This window comes from Ambystoma mexicanum, chromosome 3q, assembly GCF_040938575.1.
Source record: "Ambystoma mexicanum isolate Mex_15411 chromosome 3q, UKY_AmexF1_1, whole genome shotgun sequence".
NCBI lineage: Eukaryota > Metazoa > Chordata > Amphibia > Caudata > Ambystomatidae > Ambystoma > Ambystoma mexicanum.
The window spans coordinates 568,396,133-568,410,451 of NC_090926.1; positions in this window are offsets into that span (position 1 = coordinate 568,396,133).

A 14,319-nucleotide genomic window follows, 5' to 3' on the forward strand; every position below is an offset into this window, starting at 1 on the left:
TCCCGTGAAGAGTCTGCCTACCGAGGCCGCTGAGCCCGGCAGGGTCATACCAGTCATACACAGTGGCCATGGCAGGCAGACTCGTAGTTTGCTGGTCTGGAAACAAGGGTGCCAGTGAGCTTACGGCACCCTTGTTTCCAGACCGTCAAACTTATAATGAGGCCCATTGTGTGTCAATATAGATTTACGTTCTCCGCTTTTGCTCTCTTACGTGTTATCCTCACTGTTATAAGCCGGGGGCTCTAATGTCAGATTAACATACCCCGCCGGTGCTTTCAATTCCTTGAAGGGATAAAATCCCTTCTCCTCTGTGTCTGCGCTTTTGTTTTTAGGAGGGTAAAGGGGAGCCGAAGGCGTTACATACTTCCCTTTATGCTGATTAAGCATCCACGCCTTCATGGCTGGATCTTCTTTCTCACTCTGGTACATTTTCCATAACTCTAAAACAGGCAATCTTTTCTGTAATTTCTTTCCCTTGTATGTGGCATTCATATATGTTGTCATATGTCACAATAGTGTTTTTGACAACAAACCCTCTTGAGGTCACAGCTTGAGTGTTTTATTAGTCGTGCCTTGAACTCCCTCTGAATGATATTTCCTTATCTTAGCTGTGTATGTTTGTATTGCCCTGCATAAGTGTAGAAGAGGAGTGTGCCCCATAATGACAAGTCGATCTCGACTGTCTGTACTTACCTGACCTTTTATTCTTCTCTTTATTCTGTCAAATATCGAACACTGATCAATTTGCACAGGCACCATCAATTGCCGCTTATTATCCAAAAATCTAAATATTTTACCTGCTTTTTTAAACTCCATGCAACAATGTTTTCTTGTTCCTTTGTTTATACTTTCTATCAATTTTTAAGATTCTCTTCTTTATTTATTAGTTTCCTTGGATTTCTTACCCTCCTGATTGACATCAATCTCTTGATTAAAACATCTGATAATCCCCTTCATGTGTTACTATCGTTTTATATCTATTAGTGTAAACACAACAAAAGCTTAACACTGACATATTTATATTACCACACATGTGCACTTCTGCGTCCACCTTAATTTACTATCTTTAGTAAATGTATCTTATCTCATTTTTACTCCATCTTGGAGTTTGATACGCACTTTTCATGTTGGGCTTGCCTCAGGAATCCTTACCCCTATCTGGATTGTTTTTAGTGCGTACCCTTCCGCCCCCTTGTCTCTTTTATAATCCCCCCAAACATCCTGTTATATGTATATATATTATTTATAACACAGTCCCTCCCCCTATTTATGCCACTTTCAATGTTCTACTTACATCCATGGCTCAGCTCGAGTCCCTCAGCATCGAATCTCCCTCAACTGACCAGTTTGCCTACCATCCACAGGACACCTGCAGGGACCGGACAGGAATTTTGTCACAGGGGGACCTGTCAACCATATCTTCTTACATGTGTTTTGCACGCTGTTCTCCACAGGAGGCTTGAAGTCTTCTGGCTAATGGTCGAGAGCAGTCGTTCGTCCTAGATGGAACTACCAATAAAAATCTCAGAAAAAATAAATGGACAGACTCAAAGAATATGAAAAAAGTACTACTTAATTCTCTATTTAATAAATCAGGGCAAACCGGCATACATCGGACTGATGCTTGCACACTCACACACAAACTTGACAACACAGAGGTTTTATACCCCAAAATGTGCCATCTATGATGTCATCCCACGTTGTTAAGTGACCTCAATTCAGCACTCCAACTAAGTCAATGCCGAGTCTGGGATGACAAGTTCATATATCTGGATGATAAACCCTTGTATAACGCCCCTCTCATTGAATCCCCCTAACCTCACTGAGCCAAGAAGTAGGTTGGTTTTGCAAATTAAAAGATTTATTTGAAAAATTAAACAAGATATATATCACACTTTTATAAATAAATTAATATTAATATTCAATAGCACACTTATGAATATGACAGTGATCAACAATGGATAATATTACACTAGCACACTTTTTGAATTACTTAGGAGTTGGTATAGAGGATAAAGTAGCTCAGAATGCTTTTATGGTTTCAAGGAAATGCAATGATGGAAAATAATGCAGCACAGAAATAACTGAGATGGTTTCCACAAGAGATAATATGATCACTTTTTCTTTTGACAATTCACTCCCCCCTATGCAATATAAGGAGATGGAAGGGGAGCACATAATTTTCAGGAATACAATCAAATGCAATACCAATTCAGTTCTCCCCTAGCAAGCTTAGAGCAACAGGGATGATTTTAAAACACAGGCAAAAATACTTTAAATGTGATTTGCAAAGAAGTGAAAATACGCTAAAAATGATTTTAATTCACTATAGGAGATTCAGGGTAGGTGACAGCAACTTTGAATTAGTTCAGGTCAACACTAACAATGATTCACGAGGGATTATCAGGTTGAAAACGGATTTCAACAGCTGCAAGCAAAAGACAGCGATTTTTGTACAAGTGGTGAAATTAGCTAGTTGCAATTTGCGGCACTTTTTCTGAATGCGTCGAGCGCGATTATGGAAAATTTTACAGAGTCGCAAGTCAGCTTGTTGGAAATCTGAGGATCTTAGCTTTAAGACGAAAGTTAAATTTTGTCCCTAGCATGTATGGTTCAAAAGATACGTACGATTTTGTGGAGGTAGATTTTCAGAACTGAAATAATGATTCAGAATGGCAAATGACACTTTCACAGCTTTAAATTCACAGAATGGACACCCGATTTCTAAGCCAGTTCTAGGCAGATTGAATTGGTTTGAATTAGATTCTTTTTAAACTAAGAGATTGGTTTGCACAGTTCTCAGGATACTCACTCCTAATTTTGGAAGGAATGGGCCTCGTCACAGATCTGGTCAACAGGTTTAGCTGCGGTTCTCTCTGCTCTGCTGGTCTGGATCTCTGGTTCTGGCAAAAGTTCTGGCACTGCACAGTTGTCTGGTCTGGGTCTGGTCGGCGGTTCTGGATCTCTGGTTCTGGTCTCTGCTTTCTGGGTTCTGGCACAGGGTTCTAGCAAGAATCAAACAGCTCGCCCAGCTGTTGAATAGTTTGGTTAGGTGGCTGGATTCTGAGGCCTGCTGAGAAGGATTCAGCTTTTGGACTAGGCCTCTCTGCTGCGAGTTCTGAAGTCTGGATTCTATGTTCTGGTTCTGGAGTCTTCTGGATATTGTCTGGTCCGGCAAAGTGCTTTGCAAGAAATCAGTTTGAAGTGGAAAGTGAATGTCCCTTCCTGGGTCTCAATGGCTCTTTTTATGTCTTTTGAAAATGGGTGTGTGCGTGGGCATAACTAAGCCTGTCCCTCACAATTTATCATTGGCCAAGTTCTCCTCTCTCCCTTGATTGGGGGAAGGAAATGGAGTGTCATCGTGATGAGGTATGTTTATTGGTCAGAGGATCCTCCCCTTGTCACTTTGCACACAAATCTATTTTTGATCCAAATGCATATTTGTCTATGTACAATATTTCTAATATTATATGTCCAGTTAACATATTTTCTGTAGCACCAAACCATCCGATCTCTGTCTTTGTAAGATGTTGTGTCCCCTTCTGACAGAATTCTGCCCTTTTCATCCAGAACACAACCTCTAAACTTTTCCAGAATTTACACAAATGTGCACAAGGAATATGGGCATCAGATGATGAAGTGTCAGATTTTTAACATACAGACACTTGGAGTAACACCCTATTTTCCACTACTACTCCCCAGAACATACCACAGAGTCCTAACACCTCTTAAAATGTGCACAGAAAAATCACAGGAATAATGATATTATTTACATAATTTTGACACTTCCGTACTATGAATTATCCATCTTATTAAAATTATGCTCTGGCCCAGATGGGTGTGGTTTAGGTCCCAAAGCACATCAGGGAATTTCTGTCTGTCCCCTCCTCCAGCTCAGGTGGCTCCCAGAGGCAGCGCACGTCCCATTTCCTTCCAAAAGGAAGCCATTTACGACCCCTGATTTAGCATTTGCCTGAGCCAAGGAAAGTTCATTGTTCTGTTTCCTGCAGTCCCCTCCCCTGATTCAATCAGAGAGGTATGATCTCCTTTTGGTGGGGGCAGCAGAATGCAGCCAGGTCTGTGAACAGTAGGTGTTAAGAATTCTCATTAACCAGCAAGGCTTTGAAGTTTCCAGCTAACTCAGGTTCCTTGTCAGCTCCTGAAAGACAGGCCTCCTCTCAGAGTTTAGACCGCTAGCGCCAGTTAGTGTCGAGCACCAGTACTGCACCCATTTTTGGGAGCTGTCTTGAATTAATACATTTCAAAAAAAGGGATTTTACTTGATAGCAGTTACTAACAGTGTATTGCTATAGATTCTGCAGTAGAGTAATTTTGTGGCCATGATTTTAGCAATTTTTTACATCAATTAAAACAGATTTTTAACAGGACCATATTCCTTTGCAATGATTTCGCTCATGGCGCTTCTGGCCCATCATGCTCGCACTGGTGGGTGGTAGGTCAGGCGACCATTTTGGTGTGCGCAAAACTGCGCGGTTTTCCTGGATTCTGGCGCAAATGTGGGCTTTTCAGCCATCTTGGATTTTCTAAGCCCACAGCACCAAATGTTGTAGCATAATAGTTCAAACGTGGGTCAAGACACCTGACAAGCCCCCCCCGCCCGACTGCACTTTGATTTCGAGTCGAGGGGGAGTTGGGTGCAAAGGATGTTTTGATCCACGCGCTGGGATGTCCGCATCATATTCTTCTGATTCCGCAGATGGCACAGTTCAGCATCTTTTCCTCCATCAGGGTGGATCGATCAGTTCTCCTCGCCGGTCCTGATGGGAGTTTCGGGCGGTACCCCAGGCCCCTCGGATCTTTACTCTCGGTCCCCGGGTCGTCCTCCTTGGTCAGTCTCCATGGTTTCATCTCTCCTAGGATGACAAAGCAAAGCGGCAGAAACATATTCGTAGCCATTTCCCCACCACTATTAATGGTGGGGCAAACATATACATTTTACACATCAGGAGACATTTGCATTCAATTTTATAGGCTATATGTGGAATATTTTAGGGTTGGACTTGTATTACTCTGGATCGGCCCCCTCTGGGATTGCAGAGGACTCCTCCAGTTGCTGCAGAGTGTGTCTGGGATGGCAACACTTTAGCTGATTTATATGGACCCACTTGTCTTCCCCTTCCGCCACACTACCTTTGGGGATGCGGATCTTGTAGTCGACTGGGGAGATCTTGTCTACAATTTCAAAAGGTCCCTTTCATGTAGGCAGAAATTTCCACTGTTTGGCCTGGTTCCTTTGGAAATTGTATAGATAGACCCGGTCTCCCACATTGTATTCTTTCCTTGTAGTCTTCAAATCATAGTGAGTTTTCATACTCTCGGCTGATCTTTCTAGATTCCGCTGAGCATAGGCAAAAGCATGTTGAAGGCATTTCCTTAAATTCTCCACATACTCATGAGTTGTGGAGGCATTGATTAATGTCTGCTCTTGGGTCCTGTAGAGCAAATGCTGGGGAAGCACCATCTTGCGTCCAGTCATCAGCTCAAATGGTGACATTTTAGTTGCAGATGAAGGGGTAGATCTGATGGCCATTAGGACAAGAGGTAATCGGATAGCCCAACTTTGCCCAGAATCTGCCACAAACTTTTTTAATATGCTCACAATGGTTCGGTTGTAACGTTCTGCTGCACCACAAGAGGCTGGCCGGTAAGCAATGTGCAGCTTCCTCTTAACCCCCAGTATCTCCCACATCTTAGTCATTACTTCGCTGGTAAAATGGCTACCTCTGTCTGACTCAATCCTTTGGGGTAACCAAAACGCGAAAAGATGTGGTTGATCATCAGGGCAGCTGCTGTTTCTGCCTTGCAGTTTGGGGCTGGGAGACATTCCACCCATTTAGTAAATAAGCATATCACCGTCAACATGTACTTATTTCCCCTAGAGGAGCGAATCACAGGGCCTATGAAGTGGACTTGCAAATCTGACCATGGCAGTGTCATCCCCCTCTTTTGGAGAGGCGCACGGTGTGTGAGGGATGTTGGCTGAAATTGTGCACACACAAGACACCCCTTCAAGTATTGGTCGAGGTCCTGCCCCATGTGTGGCCAGTATGCAACCTCTCTTAAGATCTCAAGTGTTGTATGAAACCCCCATGACCGGTGGTAGCCGCATCATGGGCGTGACTTAACATCAGGCTTCGGAATGAATGAGGTAGGAACCACCCACTGATCATGGCCCGCTTGGGATTTCCTTACCAACAAACCGTCTTGGATTCGGAACATTTTTGGACATTTCATCAACACTCTAAGGTCCTCTTTCCCAATGTAATCGGTATCCATCAGCGGAAAGTTCTCAGGGTCCTCAATGTGTTGGTAAAACTGACCAATTATTGGATCCCCCTTCTGAGCCGTAATCAAATCAGCATCTGGGGTCTCCTTACTCCATTGTGCAGTTGAAAGATCATTGTGAGCATTTGTCTGGGGCCTAGTTATAGCAGGGACCTGGATTTCCCCCAACAGGGACTCAATCTCTATTAGATCCCCTTGGATGGCCCCGGTTCTGGCCAGCTGATCAGCTAAGTCATTTCGAGTTGTGTCTGGTCCCTCTACTTTGGAATGACCCTTGATCTTTTTCCAGTAGATGGTCATCCATTCGAGGTGACCAGATCATCCATGTTTTGGATTAACTTCCCATGTTTCAAGGGTTTGTCATTAGCACATAACATGCCTCTGGTTTTCCAATTAACCAGGTGCTCCACAAACCCGTTCCATACATAATCCGAATCTGTGATTATGACCAGTTTGTGGAGTTGATATTGGACAGCAGTGAGAATGGCTTGATACACAGCCATCAACTCTGCCACCTGACTACTTCGGGGATCAATTTTGTATCCAGCGGAGTGTTCTGGGGACTCATTCACCCATGCATTCCCTACGCCGGCCACAAGTTCTTTTTCCCCGTTGTTGTCAACATGGTAAGAGCATCCATCCACATAGACAGTGGGCATTCCCTCACACTTGTCTTCTTCAAAGACTTTGTGTGGGGAATTAAGGTATGCCTCCATGTTGTCCTTGATTTTTAGACTTTCGTCCTCGAGACAGTTTTCTCTGGCACAATCATGCAAGTCAGCCAGACCTTGCGCGAGGGGACTCTTCTTGTTTTGGCCATATCTGACCTCCACAGGAAAGCCATGCATTGACAGAATCCAGGAAGTAATTCGGGAATTACTCACATTTCCGGCCTGGATTCTGTCACTTTAGAGATGGTACAGAGGCTGGTGTGGAGTCTCCACTATGATGTGTTCCCCCTGGATAAACGGGCGGTAATTCTTCAATGCCCACAACGCCCACATTCTTCTCACAATCGTTGATTTTTTCCTCCACAGAGGATAAAGTTTTTCTCGCATAGGAGATTACTTTATTGACCTTGTCATGCTTTTGATATAATACTGCAGTCAAGCATGTATTAGAGAACCCTGTCTCCAAGAAAAACTCCTTGTTTCTGACAGGGTAAGCTAGGCAAGGCGCTTGTGAGAGGCTTCTTTTGAGCTGTCTTACTGCCTCGGATTGTTCTGGACCCCATTCCCACCCCCCCCTTCAAGAGATGAATCAGGGGTCTGGTGATCTCTGCGTAGCCCTCAATGAACTTTCTGCTGTAATTAGTCAGTCCAAGGAGGCTCCTTAGTTCCCGCAGAGTTGTGGGGTCTTTTAGTTTCTGAAGTGCTTCCACTTTCTTATCCTGGGGACAGAGACCCTGAGGAGTAATCTCATGCCCCAAGAAATTAACACAGGTTCTACACCACTGTGCTTTCTGAAAGGAAAGTTTTGTTCCGGCGGCCCTCAACTGTGTCAGAATATAACGGATCTCCGCTATGTGTTCCTCCACAAATGAACTTTTGATGAGGACATCATCCACATAAGCCAGGTTACCCCTTGCACCCAGGTCGGGCATGGCCTTATGTAGGAAAATGTTGAATTCATTGCTGAGTTGAGGTATCCGAAGGGAGTCCAGGTCCATGTGTACTGCCGGCCCCCAAAGGTAAAAGCCAGCTTGTATTGGTCCTCCCTACTGACAGGCACAGTCCAGTATCCATTGGTCAGGTCTATTGCAGTGAATACCTGTGACCCCTGGATCTGCAAATTAACAAGGGGGGTCCTGGGACTCCCTCTGCAGACATTAGTCCTGGTTACGAGAGACTTACCCAGAGTCTTTAGCTCACTATCTTTCACAGAGAAGAAATATCCCAAACATATCAGTCTTTGTCGTGCCCTGGGGCAGTCCAGCACTGAAATGCTAGGCAATTCTCCTCTGAACAAGAGTACCAACAGAAACCCCAGACACGTGTTTCGGTCTGGTTGGACCTCATCAGTAGGGTGGATCTGTGCCTCTCTAAGAATAGTGAGCAAGGGGTCCACGTCTGGATTCCCCTAGTAACTTAGGGTGAGACCCAAAGTTACTTGAATATGCAAATTAACAAGGGGGTCCTGGGAGTCCCTCTGCCAGACATTAGTCCTGGTTACGAGAGACTTACCCAGAGTCTTTAGCTCACTATCTTTCACAGAGAAGAAATATCCCAAACATATCAGTCTTTGTCCGGGGCAGTCCAGCACCGAAATATTAGGCAATTCTCCTCTGAACAAGAGTACCAACAGAAACCCCAGACACGTGTTTCGGTCTGGTTGGACCTCATCAGTAGGGTGGATCTGTGCCTCTCTAAGAATAGTGAGCAAGGGGTCCACGTCTGGATTCCCCTAGTAACTTAGGGTGAGACCCAAAGTTACTTGAATATGCAAATTAACAAGGGGGGGGGGTGCTGGGAGTCCCTCTGCCAGACATTAGTCCTGGTTACGAGAGACTTACCCAGAGTCTTTAGCTCAATATCTTTCACAGAGAAGAAATATATCAAACATATCAGTCTTTGTCCTGCCCTGGGGAAGTCCAGCACCGAAATGCTAGGCAATTCTCCTCTGAACAAGAGTACCAACAGAAACCCCAGACACGTGTTTCAGTCTGGTTGGACCTCATCAGTAGGGTGGATCTGTGCCTCTCTAAGAATAGTGAGCAAGGGGTCCACGTCTGGATTCCCCTAGTAACCGGGGAAGACCCAAAGTTACTTGAATATGCAAATTAACAAGGAGGGTCCTGGGAGTCCCTCTGCCAGACATTAGTCCTGGTTACGAGAGACTTACCCAGAGTCTTTAGCTCACTATCTTTCACAGAGAAGAAATATCCCAAACATATCAGTCTTTGTCCTGCCCTGGGGCAGTCCAGCACCGAAATGCTAGGCAATTCTCCTCTGAACAAGAGTACAAACAGAAACCCCAGACACGTGTTTCGGTCTGGTTGGACCTCATCAGTAGGGTGTATCTGTGCCTCTCTAAGAATAGTGAGCAAGGGGTCCACGTCTGGATTCCCCTAGTAACTTAGGGTGAGACCCAAAGTTACTTGAATATGCAAATTAACAAGGGGGGTCCTGGGAGTCCCTCTGCCAGACATTAGTCCTGGTTATGAGAGACTTACCCAGAGTCTTTAGCTTACTATCTTTCACAGAGAAGAAATATCCCAAACATATCAGTCTTTGTCCTGCCCTGGGGCAGTCCAGCACCGAAATACTGGGCAATTCTCCTCTGAACAAGAGTACCAACAGAAACCCCAGACACGTGTTTCGGTCTGGTTAGACCTCATCGGTAGGGTGGATCTGTGCCTCTCTAAGAATACTGAGCAAGGGGTCCACGTCTGGATTCCCCTAGTATCTTAGGGTGAGACCCAAAGTTACTTGAATATGCAAATTAACAAGGGGGGTTCTGGGAGTCCCTCTGTCAGACATTAGTCCTGGTTACGAGAGACTTACCCAGAGTCTTTAGCTCACTATCTTTCACAGAGAAGAAATATCCCAAACATATCAGTCTTTGTCCTGCCCTGGGGCAGTCCAGCACCGAAATGCTAGGCAATTCTCCTCTGAACAAGAGTACCAACAGAAACCCCAGATACGTGTTTCGGTCTGGTTGGACCTCATCAGTAGGGTGGATCTGTGCCTCTCTAAGAATAGTGAGCAAGGGGTCCACGTCTGGATTCCCCTAGTAACTTAGGGTGAAACCCAAAGTTACTTGAATATGCAAATTAACAAGGGGGGTCCTGGGAGTCCCTCTGCCAGACATTAGTCCTGGTTACGAGAGACTTACCCAGAGTCTTTAGCTCACTATCTTTCAGAGAGAAGAAATATCCCAAACATATCAGTCTTTGTCCGGGGCAGTCGAGCACCGAAATACTAGGCAATTCTCCTCTGAACAAGAGTACCAACAGAAACCCCAGACACGTGTTTCGGTCTGGTTGGACCTCATCGGTAGGGTGGATCTGTGCCTCTCTAAGAATAGTGAGCAAGGGGTCCACGTCTGGATTCCCCTAGTAATTTAGGATGAGACCCAAAGTTACTTGAATATGCTGGATCTGGGCCAGCCCTTGGTCAATGTAGGGAAGAGGCCATCGGGAAGTATGGACCCATTTGTTGAGCTCCCTAAGGTCGGCGCAGAGTCTCCACTGGCCGTTTGGCTTCAATATTCCCAGCAGCGGATTATTGAAGGTGCTGTGTACTGGACAGATTATTCCCCGGGACTCAAGGTTCTTAATTATTTCAGTAAGGGACTCCATTGATGCGAGAGGCAAGCGATATTGTTTCACAAACACTGGAGTCATGCCAGGGTCCGTGGGAATTGTTGTTGTGTGGATGTTGGTGCCACCACAGTCATATGAGTCCACCGCGAAGAGATCTTGGAAATCCAAGAAAACTTGTTTCAACTTTTGCTTCTGCTCCAGAGTCACACAGGCATCAGCTAGGTTGACACTCTCTTCAACCATCTGCCTGAAACCTGGAAAGACTTCTGGTTTCGCTATCTCAGCGGCCTCCTCCAGCTGGGTGGAGAAGTCCCTGGTCAGAGTGCTGATTTGGACTGGAGGCTTCTGGTGGGAAAGGCAGCCCTCATGGACCTGGAAAATCACCTCATCCCTCCTGAAGTCACAAGTCACATCCTCCATACCATAAGGGCAGGAAGTGTACATCAGGAAGTTCCCCCCCATGCCGGGTAAAGATCCTGTCTGGTGTTGTATCGTCATCACCCTTGGGGATTGGTCCTAACAGTTCATTTCCTAAATCAATGGAGAAATGTCGGTCATCAACCGCCATTCCAATAATGGTGCCTGCGGCTAGAGTAATACTCTTTAAGTCGCTGTTATCCACCTCTATTGGAATGGTGTCATGTTCTATGTTGACTAATGGTGTTGGGTTTACCCCCAACCCTTGCTGTTGAAGAGAAGCATTTAGAAGAATATAAGCATCAGGGTTTTTCAATTTTTGTCCTCTTTTAACTTTCACTTCCAGGGAGAATTGTCGGGTCCTTTCTGGGATGGTGACTTCCTCTTTAAACTGAATTTCAACTGCATAAGGTAGCAATTGAGCTGACCTAAATTCTTTTTCAGGATAATCAAAGCCCATGGGATTAGCCGCTAATCGGGACCAAGCTTTGAAGTTTATTAGGTCCAAACTAATGGCAAAGCGATTGAGAATGTCACTGCCTAAGTAAAAGGCGGCAGTGACGTCTTGCACGACCCAACAATTATGGACTATGCTCTTGTTGCCAATTGAGATTTTGAGCATACACCTGCTTGGCAGGAGATGTTAGGAATTGGGTGTTTTCAGATCCATTTCCCATTTGTCTATCAGTTTGAATGTGGGAATGGATGGATCTTTTGGGAGTTGGCGGAACATTACTTTGCTGAGAAGCTCTTACCGTTGTACACACACACTCGGGCGAGAACAGAGTCCTTCCCATCATATAACTGACCAGGGATGAACAACTGTTCTCCAACTTGCTGAATATCAGCCAGGCTCTGAGCTGATTTCATATCTTTCTGGACTATTGGAGTGGGAATGTCGGATTGTGGATTAGTAAAGAATTTCAGAGTGTTTCCTTCCAGTGTGGAGTACCACCTTAAACTGGAAGGAAGGTTGATTTTCGGAAATAGAGAGGACCCCCCCATCACCAGTCTGTTGTCCTACTGCTATTACTGTCACGTCTGGAATTTGGTTGTTCTGGAAGTGAAATTCTACTTGGTCAGATTTTTGTTCAACCATGTCGCATGTGCCGTTTAAACTAACATGGTTGACGCTCTGTTTTAATTTTATTTGTCGGCTAGTCTGAGTCCAGATGACCTTGTTTACACAGTCTATTAGGGGTGACAACCTTCTCAGGAGGTCATTCCCTAGTAAACAAGGGGTACCCTCTGGCGTCACTAAAATGACCGGGTGTTTCACCTTGTGTCGCCCAATTTTAATGTCCAAATATGCAGTCCCCTCGACGGGAATTTCCTTCCCGTCAAAGTTCTGAAGTTGTCCAGGAAAAGAGGTGAGAGGAATTCGGTAATTCTCCCCCCTTCCTGCATTTAGTTCATCAAAGGACCTTTTGGACAGAAGGGTAGCTTGGGATCCAGTGTCCACCAGTGCCAAAATTGTACCCTGCCCCTGTACTTGTACCGGGGCATAGTATCTTCCTTCCTTCTCCTCAAGGGGGCACAGATAATGCACATTTTTTGGACAACTGGTGGGCTAATTTTCTGGTTTTGGACATTGAGAGAGAAGAGATTTGGGCAGAGTTCAGCAGGGAGTTTTGGGAATCTGAAAGAAAAAGTTGACAATTGGATATTCATGCGGTTTTGGGTTCCCCTGGTTCTGGTTCTGGGCCGCCCCCCCCCTTTTTGGAGGCAGTCACAAGGATGGGTTTGAACCAGGGGTTTTCGGTATTGTTGGTTCTGTGATAGAATGATGGGTGGCGACAGCTCAATCCCCACATCTACCCTGTCTATGGATGCGGTTTTGGGTTCCCCTGGTTCCGGTTGTGGGCCGCCCCCCTCTTTTTGGAGGCAGTCACCAGGATGGGTTTGAACCAGGGGTTTTCGGTATTGTTGGTTCTGGGATAGAATGATGGGCGTCGACAGCTCAATCCCCACATCTACCCAGTCTGGATTGGAATCCCTTGGGACCCATTTTTCCTTGGGAGGAGTTACCCCATCTCTGAAGGAGAAGATCCTGTTCCCAGGATCCTCTGAGGATCCCTCTCCCTCAAATTGGAAGACCTGTAACTCCTCCACAAAATGGGTCTGTTTGGGTCCTTTGTTTCTCCTACCTCCTCTCTGCTCCTTGGGCGGCAGACTTTCAGGGGTAGGAGATTTTGTTTCCGGTTCCTGGGTTTCCAGGGGCTGTTTACAAGTGGGGAAGGAAGCTTCCTCCAAGGCTTTACACCCCCTTGCCCCTTGTGCCTCCTCCCTGGGAACCAGTGGGTTATCGGGGTGCTGCCCCCGTCATTGTTCTGGAGCACCAGGCCCAGAGTTTGGGGCATTCTGCGGTGGCATGCGCATCTGAGGGTTCTGTTGAGCCCTCAGTATGTGACCCAGATCCCGTGCCATATTTTGGACCTGACACTCTAACTGCGAAACCCGCTCAGGCTGATACGGGGTTCTGTTTTCTCCCCTGGGCTGATCCCGGGAGGGGTAGATATCCCTTCTCTGGTAGTACCCGGGTTGGGAAGATTTGGGTACCTCTCCACCCTTGGCCTCCCCTCTCCCGGATTAGGTGGTCTGGGCTCAGGGAATTGGGGAAAGAAGGATGGATAATTTTGGGGCTGGAAATTGGGTGGATACCTGGGAAAAAAGTTCTGCCCAGGGTTTGGTGAATTTCTGCCCTCCTGTGGGAAGTTAGGAGGGAAGTTCCCTGGGTTGGGTGCCTGGTTGGATCCTCCCCCTTGGCCCGGAGGAGTCCACACATAACCCAGGATGGGTCAGTTTCCCTTGTAGCGGGGACTTACATAGTCAGGGGAGCGAGGGACCTCATTTGTGGGACTACCTCCTTGACTCCCTGTCTGTGACTGGCCCGAGGGCCTTCTGGGCTGAGAATTATTCGGTGCAGGCAGGTTTTTAGGCCCCCCCATCTCCAAATCTAAAATGGGGGCAACGTTTACCTATGCCACCTTGGCAGCAGCAGGGGTGCTGGTCGATTTGGAGCTTTTCTGAGCGTTATTTTTATTTTCTATGGGCTTCTGCACCTCATAGATCCGGGTAGCCTGTTCAATGACCCAGTCTAGTGACCTTTTCTCATGAAAATCTCTCACTAGCTGGGTCATTATGTATTTGGGCAAGGCGTGGAAAAACGTATTTACAAACTCTTTACTGTCCGTGCGCTCCCTTTTGGTAGTCTGCGCAAAGGCACGCTTCCATTCCTGCACAAATTCTTGTGGGGCCTGATCCTCCCCACATTGCAAATTGTAGGCTGCCTTGCGAGCCTCTTGGGGATTTCTGTGAACAGAAAAATGTTT